Here is a 6,221-nt window from a genome sequence, read left to right on the forward strand (position 1 = left end):
TCCACCTTACTACCACTAGTTTTACACTCCTTTTTGGAATTCATGGTCAATAACCCTCATGTATATAGAATTATATATATATATATGTCCTTTTTCCAGCCGGATGTCCAAGCTCGTCATTTGAAATGACAGGAAGATTTGCGTACATAATTAAGATGGGGCTAGATGGAGTGTGTGTGTGCGGGGTAATCCTATGGATGGAAGCTGTTTGTGAGTCATGTTGTCATTTCATAACGGAGACGTTTTGACTTGAGGATGATAAAAGGATATGAAAACACATCGCTGAGGCTGAGGCTCATTCCAATATTTCTCAGTACTCAGGAGGAGTCCATGTTCAAGGTGTGGTAATAATACTCCGTTCATAAGTTTTCTTGAGCCCGTGATATAACGTGTCTACCCAGCATGCCGAGCAGCAGGCACGGGCATGATGCTGAGCTCCTGGGCCACCTCCACCATAGAGGAAGTGATGACATCGATGACCGCCTCAGGAGACGGTGTCCTGTGGCTGCAGCTGTACATCTACAAAGACAGAGGGCTCACGCTGTCATTGGTCCGCCGGGCAGAAGAGGCGGGCTACAAAGCGATCTTTGTTACCGTGGATACGCCGTACCTGGGGAGGAGATGGGATGACATGCGCAACCGCTTTAAACTGCCCCCACACCTGAGGTAGGAACCAAACACAGCACACCATGGAGACTGCAGAGTGTGTCCCACTCTAACAATTCATCCTGTGTGTCTGTGTGTGTGTGTGTGTGTGTGTGTGTGTGTGTGTGTGTGTGGGTTTTCGTTCAGCAGTCGAACTTTCTCCTCGGCCTCCACGGCGTTCTCTGAGGGAAACTACGGCGACGACATGGATTGGCTGTGTACGTTGCCAAGGCGATAGATCCCACTCTGTGCTGGGACGCCACACGTGCTGAGAAAACACACACGTCTTCCTGTGATTGTGAAAGGACTACTCAATGGTACACACACACACACACACACACACACACACACACACACACACACACACACACACACACACACAATAACATTAGTTCATCGTTAGTTGATTAGTGACCAAAGTATGATGGTGGACTGGTAGCTGGAGAGGTGCCAGTTCACCTCCTGGGCACTGCCAAGGTGCTCTTGAGCAAGGCATCGAACCCCCAACTGCTTGTGGTGTCTTTCCATGGGCACCCCCCCCTTTCCTCACTCTGACATCTCTCCATTAGTGCATGTATAGGTACTGAGCATGTGTGTGTGTGTGTGTGTGTGTGTGAAGTTCAGGCCTGTGTGTAATAACAACAATTATGTAAATTGTAATTTCCCCTCGCGGGATTCAGTATACATCATTATTAATCATCAATTTTAGATTTGTTTTGTCAACATTTACATTTCTTTTTAAGTGTGTTTTAGATGTTGCCCGTATTTGCCCTCCTGGCATTAAGAAATGCATCTTTATGTTCTGAGTCCACTAGATGGCGCTCTCCGTTCAACAAAGGGTTGAAAGTACACTGAATTATCATTTTTTGAGACTTTCTATAAGCAACCAATGACATCTAGGGGAGTCAACATATACGAACAATGGTTCATGAAGCTTTAGCTTTGCCAATACATCTCTGAAAACTCAAATCATCAAGTTTTTTTTCTCTGTGTGTGTGTGTGTGTGTGTGTGTTGTGTGGTGTGTGTGTGTGTGTGTGTTTGTGTGTTTGTTGTGTGTGTGTGTGTGTGGTGTGTGTGGTGTGTGTGCGTGTCAGTGAGGATGCGCCCAGCTGTGAAGTACGGAGCCGATGGCATCCTGGTATCCAATCACAGCTCGACAGCTGGAGTGGTTCCTGCACGGTGTGTGTGTGTGTTGGGTGTGTGTGTGTGTGTGTGTGTGAGCAAAATAAACAGTACAATGACATAAAAGTGGCAAAACAAGTTGGAGGTTTGGTCCCAGACAGACGGTAGCTGGTAAAACATCCCAAATACATAAGTAGGTGATTGTTTTACTACACGTTGTCTATTTGCACCTACAAATGTTTTATTAATATTTCCTAAATTCACCAAAAAAGTTAGCATTGGATAATGCCTCATTTGCATATTTAAACAACATTTTCAGAAAAACTTTACTTCCCGGGCACTGCCAGGTGCTCTTGAGCAAGGCATCGAACCCCCCCTCAACTGCTCAGGGCGCTGATCCAGCACTAGCAGCCCCCCCCCCCCCCACACACACACTTTGAAATCTCTCTATTAGTGCATGAAAAGCGACAAAGAGATTGTTGATTTGACAAAAAAATAGGAATGAACGTCAAGAAAAGTGTAGAAAAAGAACAACGAAACGTTGAAATGTTCAACCCAGAAAAACACAAAGTTGCAGTTGTTGACCCTGATTTTACAAAATGGCAGCAGTAGTCAATTGGTGAAGTGCAGACAAAATCCCTAAATTACTACTACTACTACTACTACTTATTTTTCATAGGATTTGTTGAAAGTAACATAAAGACGCCTATTAAATGTACTTTTTGTGACAGTATAAACATGAAGTAGAGTAAGTGTGTGTGTGTGTGTGTGTGTGTGTGTGTGTGTGTGTGTGTGTGTGTGTGTAGATAGACGTCCTGGAGGAGGTAGTGAGGGCAGTGCAGAGTCGCTGTGACGTCTTCATGGACGGAGGAGTGCGGCGAGGGACGGACGTCCTCAAGGCCCTAGCTCTGGGCGAAGGCTGTCTTCGTCGGCCGACCGGTGCTGTGGGGTCTCGCCTGTCGGTGAGCCCTAATCAGAAAGGGGGGGGGGGGGGGGGGGGGGGTCTGGGAGTCCCAACCCCCAATCACTCTGATGCCATAAGAAAATTTCAATTTCCATTCGCTACTAATGTGTTTGTGACGTTAAAGTCAATTAGCACGGAACAAACAAAGACACATTATATTAAAACCTCAGACTAGCTAGTTCATTTAAAAAAAACTACATTCTCTTTGTGTTGTGTGTTGTGTGTGTGTGTGGTGTGTGTGTGTGTGTGTGTGTGTGTGTGGTGTGTGTGTGTGGTGTGTGTGTGGTGTGCGTGGTGTGTGTGTCCGGGAACAAGGATTCACAAGGTTCTGAAACTTCTAAAAGAGGAACTGCATCTGGCTATGGCCCTGTCAGGTAACACACACATACACACCACACCACACCCACACACACGGTGCGAAAAACACACGCCTACAACTCTTTTCTCCATTCTGTGTGTGTGTGTGTGGTTGTGGTGTGTTGGTGTGTGGTGGTGTCTGTGTCTGTCTGTCTGTCTGTCTGTCTGTCTGGCTGTCTGTCTGTCTGTCTTCTGTGTGTGTTGTGTGTGTTGTGGTGTGTTGTTGGGTGTGTGTGTGTGTGTGTGTGTGTGTGTGTGTGTGTGTGTGGTAGGTTGTCGTTCGGTTTCCGAGGTGAACCGGTCCTCTGTTCCGGAGAGTGGACTTCACGTCCAGGATGTGAGAGAGAACCTGCTGCAGGAATCACCAGGCAACACATTCTCGTTGGTTCATTGGACATTCGCTTGTCAAATGATTTTAATATTTTTTTTTAATATTGTTAAATGTTTTACCTGAAAAAACACATCATCTAAGTTGTAAGGCTGGCCAGGGTCTTGGAGTAAGTGAATGTGGCACCTAAAATTAAACCAGTTCAGTTGGATCAAATGCATGGTGGTTTTCTCTCTAGCCAAGACAGGGGAGGGGGGGGGGTCAAGATCTACCCCATCTGAGACCATCAAATATGAAATATCATTAAAACCATGTTGATTGTACATAATATATTCAAATAATTGTGTGAGTATTAACACCTAAAAATGTTAAATGTTTGGGGGGGGACAGGTGTCTGTCTGTGTGGTACAGGTACAGAGGCCAAGCTATTGCGTCCGCTGTCAAATCTGACCCTTTAAAAAATGTCCATATCTGAAATATGAGTTTCTTTTTAATCAAATTACCACAAAAAAATGGATTGGATTCCTTCCAACGCTCTTTGCAAATACAGCTGATCACTTTCATTCCTTTGATCTTAACTATTAGTCCCAATAATTCTGAATTTCTGCTTTTTTAACTCAAATATCAGGAATAATTCTATATAAATCAGGGTTATTAACCATGAATTCCAAAAAGTAGTGGTAGCAAAGTGGTGTTAGTGAAAACTAAAAAAAAGTCTGAAAAAGGGACAAAAAATGTCAAATCGTAATTGACCCGGGGGGTTAACTTTGCGACAAAGATCAGAAAATCATGAACTATACAATAAGACATAATCAGCAATATCTTAAACATGTAGTTGTGTTGCAGTCGTTTTTAATTCTGAGAACCATCCATAACTTTTCAGTCCTTATTTCTCCTTCTTGTACCTGCAGGGAGCGATGTAGTCCTCTTTTGACAGAAAGCTGGTCCATGCTGTGTCCTTGGCATGCATCACTGAGTCCACTGGGACACCGTGTGTGTGTGTGTGTGTGTGTGTGTGTGTGTGTGTGTGTGTGTGTGTGTTTCCATTCTATTGCCAGTGGGGCCGGACGTGTGAGCTTGTTTTAGATTACGCTAATTTCCATCGCAACATTTACTGACATAAATATCTTCATGATTATTATCAAATGAACCCGTCAATATAGCAAATCTGTGATGTCACACTCACTGGGAGGACCCGGAGTGCTGCCAGAGACGAATGGCTGTGCATAGATGATGTTACTTAAGAAAAAAACACCATAATAATGATCATATCCACTTTTATATCAAGAACATTTTAAACGTGAGATCCTACTTGAGTGCTGTGTCATACTATGTGTAGAGACAGTTAAAGCTGTCTCTCGTTCAAATTTATTAAAAAACAAACGAGTGTTATGAAATGATCCTTTAACTTTCCGTGCTCTAGGTGCTGAATAAAGCTGAACGATTTAGCAGATCAAATATTTGGGGACCGTTCTGTGATTTTTAGTCCAAACTATGAGAACAGTCATTTCCACGTGTGTGAAGTGAGCCAGCCGCCCATCAACTGGTAATTTCTGGCAGTTCCTGGAAACTTGTGGAATGAAATGTGGAATTTGTCAATGCAACGCATATTCCTGTCTCCTGAGACATCTGTCCAAAGCTTATCCAGGATCAGTTGATGGTCTTCCTAGACACGGCTGTTTGAATGACTTTGGCGTGTGTTGGTTTGCTGAAAAAAAAGCTCACGAGCCTATCACGTCCTGGACACTGACCCCTAAAGGAGGACTCCACAGATTCAGTTTGTGTTTCCAGTTCTGGAGAGTACTACAGCATATGGGACCAGAGTTGTATAAGTCCCAGTTTCTCCAGAGGAGCTACAAGACCTACAAGCTAGAGAATGAGAGTGACCAGACTTCTGGAGCACACATTCAACTCCAACAGGGGGGGGGGCAGTATTTCAGTCCCATCGGTTGGGTCGCAAGTTCAAGTCCCCATACGAACCAAGAACGAAGTTTGGTTTGGGGCTGGAGATGCCACTTCAGCTCCTGGGCACTGCGCGTACCCTATCCTATACACTATACCCCCCCCCCCCCCCCCCACCCCTCCCCCCACAACAGCTCAGGTGCTGGTCCAGCTGGCACCCCTCCTTCTGACTCTCCCCATTGTGCTAAATTTCCTGAGCCGTGTGTGTATTTCAGGCCTGTGTGTAGTTGATGACTAACGCAGAAAATAATGGATTGGATCAATTAAGTCAAATAATAATAATAAATCGCGTTAAATACGGACGCTTGGTGAGGTGCCTTGATGCTAAATCTCCCTTTGGGAAACACAAGGACATGAGCCCCGCTCTCCTGGTGAAAGTCCTGCGTTTGACCCCTCAACCCCCCCCGACCAACCTCCTATGAGAATACACCCCTCTACATGCTGCTCTCTGCATCTACACCACACTATTTATATATTTTAAACTGATGCTTTTACCTTGCTTTTATGAATTACCTGTACACTTTGACTTGTTCTTAAATATGAGTCATTACAAATAAAATGGAGTATTATTATTATACGGGTATTTTATACGGGTTGCCTGTACCATCTCATCTTCCCCTGATGTCAGTACAAGAAGAGAAACAGAATCAACATGGATCACACACACACTCCCTAAACATGTCCATCCTGGATAGATTCTTGCATTGTTTTTTTGGAAACAGACTAAAAAGATTTTGTTTTTTGTGTGACTAAATTTGTGTTTTTTGCTTGTTTTTGGGCTTTCCTTTTCCCATGATCCCCCCTCTGACCACAACTCCTCTCCATGCTGTCAACAACAGCCC

General features: G+C 44.4%; 1 pseudogene; it reads left to right on the forward strand.

Annotated features, from left to right (window-relative positions):
• LOC116702592 (hydroxyacid oxidase 1-like) overlaps positions 1 to 3,540 on the forward strand; it is a 6,951-nt pseudogene extending 3,411 nt beyond the window's left edge.
• Positions 3,541 to 6,221: the final 2,681 nt, after the last annotated feature.

Source organism: Etheostoma spectabile, chromosome 15 (assembly GCF_008692095.1).
Source record: "Etheostoma spectabile isolate EspeVRDwgs_2016 chromosome 15, UIUC_Espe_1.0, whole genome shotgun sequence".
In the NCBI taxonomy this organism is placed as follows: domain Eukaryota; kingdom Metazoa; phylum Chordata; class Actinopteri; order Perciformes; family Percidae; genus Etheostoma; species Etheostoma spectabile.